Genomic DNA, 11,518 nt, shown 5'->3' with positions numbered 1-11,518 from the left:
TGTAGTCAAAATAACTTAAATAATATATGGTTACAAACCATGCCAAATTATCCCAATACTAAAGTCATAAAAAAAATAATAAATACATAAACTAATATCAACCCTAAGCTCATGAAAACAAAAGAAATCCAAGAGACATGTCCAATAACTATAGTTATTCTACGTCACCACCGTAGCCCCAACTAATCCTGCAAAGGAAGCTCGGCTGCGCTCAAACAGAACGCACCTGAGTTGCCAAGAGACAAAACGGGTCAGTATATAGGTATACTGGTATGAGTATAAGATTTAACACCCACGTGTCTATCATACACAAACAAAAATACATTTAATTCTTGTTACGGGACAAGACAAGTAGTTCGAACCGCACTGAGACGAATAGGTAGTTTCTCAAGATACGGTGGCATTTAGTGTAACGCCCCGTATTTTATTACTCGGATAACCTTACCAATATTCATTAATTAAGTCCATTTACAAATAACATTTGATCATTGGATGAAATGATGAATAATTAAATATACATATTCCCTCTCGTTATACAACAATGACATTTACATACAAATAAAAGAAATGCCCTGAGTCTTACAATAAAAGAAAGGACACTGCTCTTTACAAAAAAATAGCACTCAGCCAAATAACAAATGAAGTAGTACAATCCATCACTAAATTACACTTATGAAATGGTAAAAAAAAAATCATTGTTTGATCTTCAAATCCGAAAAGCATTCCCTGTACACATGTACAGGCAGGGGGTGAGTAACTACTAGCTCACCAAACAATCTCATATTAAAATATTAAAAGATATGCGAGTACCAAAATAGTCATACATATACGTGAAATCATATCATGTCAAAACCATAAGATTCTATTACCTAATCTCTTGAACCTAATTTATTTTAATTAACCACAACTAGTTAATTTAAATAAATAAACACGCTTCAAAAGCAACATGACATCCTTTTCAATTCATTTAATTACCCATTTGTCAATGGAATCAAATAGTTAAACAATTCATAATGACATTTAACAAAGCATCAATACATTTTATACAATCTTATGAGATGAATGCATATGCCATGTCATGCTCAAAATATTTTTCTCATCTTTTGAAAATCTTATGCACAATGCCAATTTGAAACATATTAATCCAACAATTTCAATAAAATTTCAAGGTGGTAAATACGACTCAGATAATCCTTAGGCTGGTGTCTGCAAGTAGACTATAGAAGTACTACCACTTTGTCATTTTTACTAGTATTAACTGGAAGGCTTGACACCTATAATCTGTCATTTTTACCAGTATTAACCGAAAGGCTCGACACCTATAATCTATCATTTTTACTAGTATTAACTGGAAGGCTCGACACTTATCATCTACACCACCTTTCAAGACTTACCACGGTATTTACTCTAAAATCATTTCATGAAAACTTATTTCCCAACATTCATTTCTCATTGCAAAGTTTTCAAATCAAATTTCAAAACTCATCATTATCAAATGAATTGATATGCCAATGTAATGGTTAATAACACAATGCAATATTTCTTCCACTTTCAATACTTCCACACAATATTCCCATTATAATCAAAATTCTCATTTTTCATAAATATTTTTATTCCAATTCATCCGTGGGACAACAAAATTCCCACACTTAGAGTAAACTCAACCATTTAGTCACTTCAAGACTATATCAACATTTTTAACAACAATTTCTAAAACTTCAACAATTCTCATATTCCATGAAAGCCATCATTTATATGTAAACAAATAAACAATTTTTCAAATATCATTTATTTTGGCACACAAAATAAATATAACAACATCTTCAAAGTTTGTCAACATCTTTCTTAAAAACCCCCATTTACTAGATTTTCTCACCAAAACCACTTATCTTCATTTATTGAAAGAAAGTCACCAAAAACATCTCTCTTCAATCCTCATAGTTCAAAACCCTCAATTTCTATTTTAATAGGAACAAGAAAGTAAACTCATTTAAAAAAAAAAAAAAAATCTCTCATCTTCTTGAATCAACAATCAATTTTCAAAACAAATCAAAGGATGATTTCAAAAATCATCTAGATCTTGCAAAAAACATACATATAACTATATTTCAACATAACCATTTTTCATGCCAAGCTATTTAAAGAGGTAATATTGTTACCAAATTCTCTACCAATAACAATTTCACAACTTTTTCTAAAATTACTTGACCAACAAGATATTTACATCAAAAATTATGAAATATGCCCAATAGTAACAATTTCAAGGTTATGAGTTTGAAAGTCCACATTTCACATTTTTATTTTCATAAAAATGAACACAACTTAATTATCAACATATCATCTTTTATAAAATATCATGAATATAACTGTGCGGGGAGCAAATATTCAGGCAAGCCCGCACTCCTTTCTTCCAAGCTCCGTTTCTGTCCGATCACCTGCGTGCACAACAGCAGTGAGCTACCCGGCGGTGTGTGGCCAGAAAACCCCTCCGACGATCAAGTCAGACACACACACAGAGGGATAGAGAGAGGGAGAGAGGACTGAGTTGAGTGTAAGTATTTCTCTTACCAAATGTTCGTGTGTCCAGCATGGGGGGCGCAGACTTGCTTATATACCTTCTGCGCCCCAAATTTACCCCCAGTGATCTCTCGACACGTGGTTCTGCTATCCCATCTGTCAGCACAAATCTTGCTGAACATCACCTAACCCGACTGCCAACCCATTCTACTGGGAGCTCGGCAGCCGGGTTGAATCTTCTCGGCTGTCAACGGCCATGTTGCGTTTCATGCCCAATTGCTTCCCAGAACTGAGATCCTTTCCAGCCGTGCTCGGCAGTATTCCGGCGAAGCCGACCTTGAGATTGGTCGTACCGGTCAACCCAAGGCCTTCTAGTCGGGATTCTGGCACAAGCTTCTCGGCCGGGCTAACGGTGCGTGCCTTTGACCGAGCAACGCAAGTTGCACGGTTATCACCTACGCAGATCCAAGTAGCTCGGTCCATCTCTGAGCAGCCCCAACTCCGGGCAAATCCAAAGCTATCGCGGCCCAACGCACCATTGGGCCTCCAATTTGCTCGGCCTCTAACTCGGCCCATATCCGGCTCATAATTCTCCTTCTCAATAACACTTTTAAAGTTTTTAATCCCAAGACAACTCTATAATCCTAACTTAAGCAGTTACTCAATATTCATCAACATAAATTTATTTTTCTCAAAAATAAATTCCAAATTAAATATAAAAAAAATATTTCAACTTAATATTTCTCAAAATAAATTATCTAATCATAATAGGATGTAAATACAATCCATACAACTATTAAAATTAAAATTTCAGATTTTTAGCAACAAAATTTCAACACAAAGGTGGTCTTCCCAAATCAACCTCAAAATACCACTTTTCTTGACATTTCAACATAATCATTCTTCCAAAAATTACCTAACAAAAATCTAGAAAAAAAAAAAATGCAATACCTCTTATAACGATATATTTTCTCAAAATAACCCTAACATAGCTTTGATGTAAAAATATGAAGAAAATCTCTACCTCAAATATGAAGAAAAGCTAATCATAAAATACAAACATCACCTAATCATGAATCCGAGAACACCATTGTGAAGATCGCGACGAGCTCTCCAACTTTCATTTACAACACTTTTGCAAAATCTCACTCTAAGGACTCCCATTTGAAACTCAAAGATTGAGCAACAATGGAGAAAAAAGAAAGGGAGAGAGAGAGAGAAAGACACGTTGAGATAGAGAGAAAGAGAGCCGAGCTCTCTGCCAACCCAATAAGAAATGAAATGAGATGAAAAGGAAAGGAAGATGAATGATGGCCAATACAAAAAGGGGGGCAACCCATGTGGGTTTGTCTTCCCAAACCTTGGTATTTTAAAAAATATATATATATATATATATATAACTTTTGTAACAATACTTTCAAATTTTATAATATAAATTATAAAATGATATAATTTTTCTTACTACAAAATATAATATTTTTGTACACCACAAAATATAATATTTTGATCACTACGAAATATATACATTTTCATTCTTTATAAAATATATAATTTTTCACCATATGGTACACACCATGTAGCGATCCCAGTTTTGCCACTTCGCTGAGTATGTTGGGGATTGAGCTGCCCAGTCAGCTCGTGGGGGTCCAGGGGGTAGTGCCCGTTGGTGGGTCCTAGGGCAGCGCTTTGGTGGGGTTAAGGGACAGCGCTCCCGAAGTAAAAATGCAAAATGCATTAGAAGTTGCTTGTCCGCTCGAGTGACCGTTTATGCATTCGAGCGGAGAATGTTTGGTTTCAGAAGTTTGACCTGTCTGCAAAAGTACTAGGAAAATGTATTTGACGTTCGAGCGGGGCTTTCCATGCTCGAGCGGACCATGTTATATCAGTTTGTGAATCTGATATTTTACATCACTTTTGTATATCTCTTTCTCTCTAAAAACATTTCCTCTCCCTTCTCTCTACAATTTCCTACGCCAAATTGGATCAAAATCTTGATTTCTCAAGATCCATTAGAGTTCTGCCATAGGTTCTTCATTAAAGTTGGTTAACCTTTCGAGGGCTTCGTTGTGTGCGGTGAAGATCGAGTTTCGACATCGTTGATTTTGGGGGTTTCATCTCATTTCTTCTTCAAAACTTTAGGTAGAAATTTTCTTAGAGTTATATATATATATATATATTTGCAAGATTTAGATGATTTTCCAAATCATCCTTTGATAGTTTTGAAAATTGATTGTTAATTCAAGAAGTTGAGCGATTTTAAAGGTGGGTTTGTCTCTTGTTCTTTTAAAATGATCTTATGAGTTTTGATCTTCGTTGATTGAAAAAAAAATGATTTTGAAAAGTTTTCTTTCAAAAGATTTGAGTTGTATAGTTTTGGTGAGAAAATCTAGAATTTGGAGATTTTTTTAAAGAGACTAAAAATCCATGAATGATATTGTTATATTTATTTTGTGTGTCAAAATAAATGGATGTTTCAAAAATTTCTTATTTATCTTTATATAAATGATGAATTTCAGAGAACATGAGAATTGTAGTTCATTTTGAAAATTATTGTTCAAAACGTTGAAATAGTCTTGAAATGACTAATTGTTGAGGATACTTGAGAAGAGGGAATTGTCCTATTCCTTGGATGATGAATTGGAATAAAAGTATTTATATTCATTTTGTGTTATTGGCATATCAATTCATTTGATTACATTAAATTTTAAAAGTTGATTTGAAAACTTACATTGAGAAAAAAATGTTGAGAAACAAGTTTCTATGAATTTTTTTGGGGGTAAATACGGTGGTAAGTCTTGACAGGTGGTGTAGATGAAATTAAATAGGTGTTGAGCCTTCCAGTTAATACTGGTAAAAGTGACAGATTATAGGTGTCGAGCCTTCTAGTCAATACTGGTAAAAATGACAAATTGGTAGTACTTGTATAGTCTACTTGCAGACACTAACCTAGGGATTACCAGAGTCATATTTTCCACTCTTGAAATGAATTGTTAAGTTTTGAAGAATTGAAATTGCATGACATCATTGAGCATGATGGTTTTTGAAGATGAAGATGTGATTTTCTTTTAAAACGGCATAGCATGACATGTACATTTCATCTCTTGAGATTTGTATAAAATGTATATACTTTGTTAAGAATTTCCTACTGGGCTTTATACTCACCCTACAGGATTTTTGTGCAGAAAAAGATGTGGTGATGCCGCCTAACTAGAGGCAAGGAAATGTGTGTTGAGAGTACGAGACTCTCATTTTGCTGTGACTCTGTGTGTAAGCCAAGAGTTGTATGTGTGTGGATTTGAATAACTGTTTTGTGTAACCAGGCTCAAGCCTTGGAAACTTGAAAACCCTTTGAGGGTATTTATTTGTTTATTTACTTGTTGATGGATTAATGTATAGTTGCACAAAGAACTATTGTATCGTGTAATGTAAGTTTGGAGATTTATATTCGGTTTTCCTTGAAAGAGCCATGATTGTTGTATTATCATTTGGGCTAGAAATTTGAGGCGTTGCACACCATAAAATCAACTATCAAATATTTATTATAATCCTATATAATAAATAACAACAACTCCTAAGGTGGTTACTACCAATCACCTAATTAAAAATGGCTAAACAGTTAAACATGAGTAATTAAACAAACTCAAATTAAATTAAATCTAAATCATGGGTCTTACCATAAATCAAACATGGTCCAATTATATACCAAAATAATCCCAACAAATTTATCTCAAATCCTGGTCCGAACACCCAAAACTCAATCTCAAATTCTATTATAAATTAAATTGAACACCAATCAGTCCGTGAATTTTTATAAAATAAATACTCATAATTTAATTCTGAAATTTTTATACAATGTGCTAGACTCATATGAAAACATATAAAAATTTCATAATATTCTGAGATTGGGAACTATTTTTAAAAAATACAAAATCGAATTGTTTTTGTATAGAATTTACACAACAATCAAATTCAAAAATTTGCTCAATTAAATTATGCACTGGCTATTTAAAAATAAAAAAATTCTGGGTCATTACTTTTAGTTTCTTGCCCTTACACAACGAAATATAAATTGAGTATAAAATAGAAAAAATAGAAATAAAATATGGTCTGTCAGCCCTGTATAAAATAATTAGTAAGACCCACTATCCTGTAAAAAATAAAGTTAGTATAATTTAATCATAAGTAACTTGTTGAAGAAGTATAAAAAATGCACCGTTTTATGCTTAAATAATTCGAATTGACCAAAACTCAAAGAATAAAAATTGTACAGAATCAAATTTCCTAAAAGACAATAAGAAAAAATTTAACAGAAACTGAACAGGTTGAGAGAAACTTGATAGAAGAATCTAGACGGAATTCAATCGAAAAACTTGAAACTGAAAACGAACAGAAACTGCCCTAAGATGATTGTTTTCCGGAAAAGTTCAAAACATAAAAAGTGTGTAGAATAATGTTTTACTTTAATTTATGAAAAACCAATAAAAATGAGCTCGTTTTGTGGATTAAAACAGCATCTAAAATCTGTACTGCCAAAATGAATTAAAACTACTATAATCAAGATCATCCGATTATAAGTTATAATCGATCTTTTTAATAAAAAGTTTAAACACAAAAGTTGTCTAGAATCATGTATACATGCCTCTGCTCAAATTTTATAATTTATTGAGGTCGTTTATTATTTTTCAGAATATAAAAATCAACACAATTCACACTATACCAAGAAACTCGTAATTTAATTCATTGTACCTTAACTCCACAATTTCAACCATTCACTTCCGGCCTACACATATATCCCATGTGCCTCCCGTATACCTAACACTACTCCGAAGCCAAACTGGTACGGGGATATCATCCCGAGTTTGACCTACACTCCTCGGATGGTTAGCATATACGTACGCACGTAAAGGAAAGCACTCGTCTACTCATGAGAACGAAGCAACAATATACATATACAAAATATCTCACTCATGAGAACAAACATAACAATGCCAAACTTAAGGCATTCAAATAAATCTCATAATCCTCACTTTTTTTTATACACTCTTTTTGACTAACACTAAAAAAAAATAACAATCTATGGAGTCATGGTGGAGTATAAGGAATTTATCTATGGATTTCTAATTAATTTTAATTTCATATAACCATGAGTGTGATTACAACCATAAAATAAATCCATATAAAAACTCTAAATCTGGCATACATAATTAATCAAAATAATTAAAATCAATCAATCAACTAAAAACCCTAAACCTTACATATACAATTAAATAAAATAATTAAAATCAATCAATCATCTAAAAATCCTAAACCTTACATACACAACTAATCAAAATAATTAAAACCGATCAATCATCTACATACAAACATGAAATCAATTCAACATCAAATAAATAAATAAAAATAACAAATTAAATATAAATTAAGAGAAATAAATTTTGTATTCACAATAATTTTTTAAAAATTAAAAAAATATTCAAAAAATTAATGAAACCATCAAAACAAAACTTTTCTTCCTCTCCTTTCTATTTCACACACAAAGCCGCTAGACCTCTCTTCTTCTTTGATTGCTCTCTCTCTCTCTCTCTCTCTCTCACACACACACACACACACACACACACACACACACTCCGTGGGGCCAATTTCCCTCTTTGTGCCATTTTGAACATTTTAGTCCCATTTTAGGGTGTACTTTTATCTTTATTCCCAAAGTAGGGTAAAACGGTTTTTCAAATGCCGTTTTTCAGAAACCGGCTTTCACAAAACCGTATTCATCGATTAAAATAATAATAAAATTTGAAATTGGAAACCGGCTTTTCTAAAGCCGTTTTTGATTAAGATTTTAATTATTTTGAATTAATTAAAAACGGTTTTTGTAAAACCGTTTTCCAATTAATTTTTTTTTAATTTATATTTTCAACATAAATATTTTTTGGTCAAAATTTTTTTTTTAATAAAAACCGGTTTTAGAAAAACCGTTTTTGCATTAATTTTTTTTAAATAAATATTTTATGACCAAATTTTTTTTTTTTAAAACCGGTTTTAGAAAAACCGTTTTTTAAATAAATATTTTATGACCAAAATATTTTTTTTTAAAAACGGTTTTAGAAAAGTCGTTTTCGAGAAATTTTTTTCTTTTAAAAACGGTTTTACAAAAGTCGTTTTTGAACCAAAAACATTTTTAATAAAAACCGGTTTTAGAAAAGCCATTTCATTCCTTCTTCTCCCTTACGAAAGCCGTGTTTGATCCAAACCAGTGTTTGATCCAACCCATCTTCTTCTCCCTCTCTCAGCCGAAGAAGACCGACGAAGAGGCCGTGTTTGATCCAACCCATCTTCTTCTCCCTCTCTCAGCCGAAGAAGACCGACGACGAAGAGGCCGTGTTTGATCCAACCCATCTTCTCCCTCTCTCAGCCGAAGAAGACCGGCGACGAAGAGGAAGCACACCACCGGCGGAACACCTTCATCAAACACCCACTTCAGGTTTGTATCGCATAAATGAGGGATTTCATTTTAGATTTGGGATTTTAAATTTTGAAATTAGGGTTTCAGATTTGGGATTTTAAATTTTGAAATTAGGGTTTCAGATTTGGGATTTTAAATTTTGAAATTAGGGTTTCAGATTTGGGATTTTAAATTTTGAAATTAGGGTTTCAGATTTAGGATTTTAAATTTCGAAATTAGGGATTCAAATTTGGGATTTTAAATTTCGAAATTAGGGTTGTAAACTTTTCATTCAACAACGCCAGAATTTTTTGAATAATTTTCTCGTCAGTTCCATGATATAAAAATGATATTTGTGAATAATTTTTCAAATTAATTTGATAGGTTGTGATCACATATATGAAAATAGTTTCCATGATATTTTAAAGAATTTTGTAAGATTGACGAAAACTTAGTTAATATTAGGAGCTGTAATGATGAATAAATCAATCAAATGCCTATATTTAGATGAATAGCATGATGATTCCAACCATTTCTTCCTAATAACAAGCCAATATCTTATTGAAGACCTAACAACCACCTTCAAAATGAAGTATGTCTTGAGATTTATCATACAGAATGTGATTGAAATAGAGATTCAAGGAAAAGAAAGAGAGAGAGAGCTTACATGTGCAAATGTAGTTATATAAATGTATCAAGAATAAGAGCTGCAAAAGAGAAACCCAAAGAAAAAGAAAGCTCTCTCACAGATACAAATTGGTGTGAGAAGCGAAGCAAAGATAAGCTCACAACCAATATAGGAGAGAGAAGTGCAAAGATGATTCTTCAGTTCTCTCTCTCTTTTAGAACAAAGCTCAAGATAATCAACAACAAATGACAGTTTTTCTAATTAATTTGAGAGAGAGAGAGAGAGAATTGCTGAGTTGGGGATTATCAATGAGAGTGTGGTGGATTAGCTTAAATAGAATGGAAAGGAATGATTGGTAATGATTTGCTCTAGTTGAAAAGTCAGGTTAGGGTGTCAAAGAGGGACAAGTGCACATAGAAACATATAATTAGAGAGAGAGAGAGAGAATCCATGTGAAAGGAAAGTGAGGTGGATTACGATGATAGAAGAAGAGAAAGAAATGGATGGTAGAGATTGGTTTTTGTAGAAAAGAGGTAGGGGTGTTAAAGAGGGACAAGTGCACATACAAACCTATAGAGATATAGATAGATACAAAATAGTCAAAAGAGTATTATCGGCCACGTTTTATATTGATTCATTCAACTCTTTATTTGTTTCTTAGCTATTCACACATGCATCCCTACCCTATCATTACACAAATTTTTCTCCTATGTTTCTGCCCAACTTCCGGATATGGTAAGAAACACTCCCCATGCAAATATGTCTCCAATCTCTCTCTCTCTCTCTAGAACTTACGTATATCGCACGTCTCTCTCTCTCATCAATTGATATACGCGGCAAATACAATTCTTAACTTGAGAATTTGATGCATATCGGATACATGCTTGCTATAGAATTTTTGAAATTTAGGAAAAACAAGATAAATGTTAAAACATTAATAGACGTAATACGGCATGTCTTTAGAATCATGTGAAATTTGATCGAAATATGAAAAATGACATGGCCAACAATATTCATTGCTTCGTCATGGCATACGATGAATTTTGAACAATTTTTAATGTTTATGTCTTCAATTTTGTAATTTTGCTAGTTTTGAAAATAATTGATTCACATATAACTCAATTTAAACGAATCCAATTGGTACTAGATTTTTTTTTGTTCATAACATGTATTTTTCATTGTAATTTTTAGATTTGAGCTTAACGCAAATATTTTCATTTTTGATAATTTTTATAATTCCTTTGATTTAAGATTGATGAGCACATATTGTTTTTTTCATTTTATCTTTTAGCTTAATTAGAACCTCGTTCTATTATAAATAACTATTGTAAACTTTAGAAAAAAAAAAAAAACCAATTTATTTTGGAGAATTAGTATTATTACCAAAGAGAATATCTTTTTATTAAATTTGTTGTTGTTGTTTGTGTTCGAATGTTCATCTCATTACCTTCCCTGCATCAATACCTCTGAGACCAATTACCGTAAGGGGCCTATGGTGGCTGTATTGCTGTCAAGGGAAAGACAGGGCAAGGGTAGTTAAGTAATTCATTTTACATCATGAAGGACAATAGAGTAATTTACTTATCAAAGTTAACATCGTCAATATTCTACTTGTTAAATATAGTAACTATATATTTTATCTATTATACATACCATATTATATTCATTACTATACTTAGATTTATCTCCTTCTATATGAAGCAATCTTGTATACATTATTACAACATTTAATATGATACAAATTTCTCTTTCTCTCTCTCTCTTGCATATTCTAATATAGTATCAGAGTTAGGTTAACTACTAAGTAATTTTTTGTATAAATCCTGCGTTGGGATTGATCTCTCATATTAGTTAATCAATACGGCCGGATATCAATCCAAATATATATATATATATATATGTATTTTTGAGATCATATTAGTCAGTCATTA

Source organism: Camellia sinensis, chromosome 7 (genome assembly GCF_055761805.1).
Source record: "Camellia sinensis isolate YWXY chromosome 7, ASM5576180v1, whole genome shotgun sequence".
In the NCBI taxonomy this organism is placed as follows: Eukaryota; Viridiplantae; Streptophyta; class Magnoliopsida; order Ericales; family Theaceae; genus Camellia; species Camellia sinensis.
Note: the sequence above shows the minus strand (reverse complement) of the source record.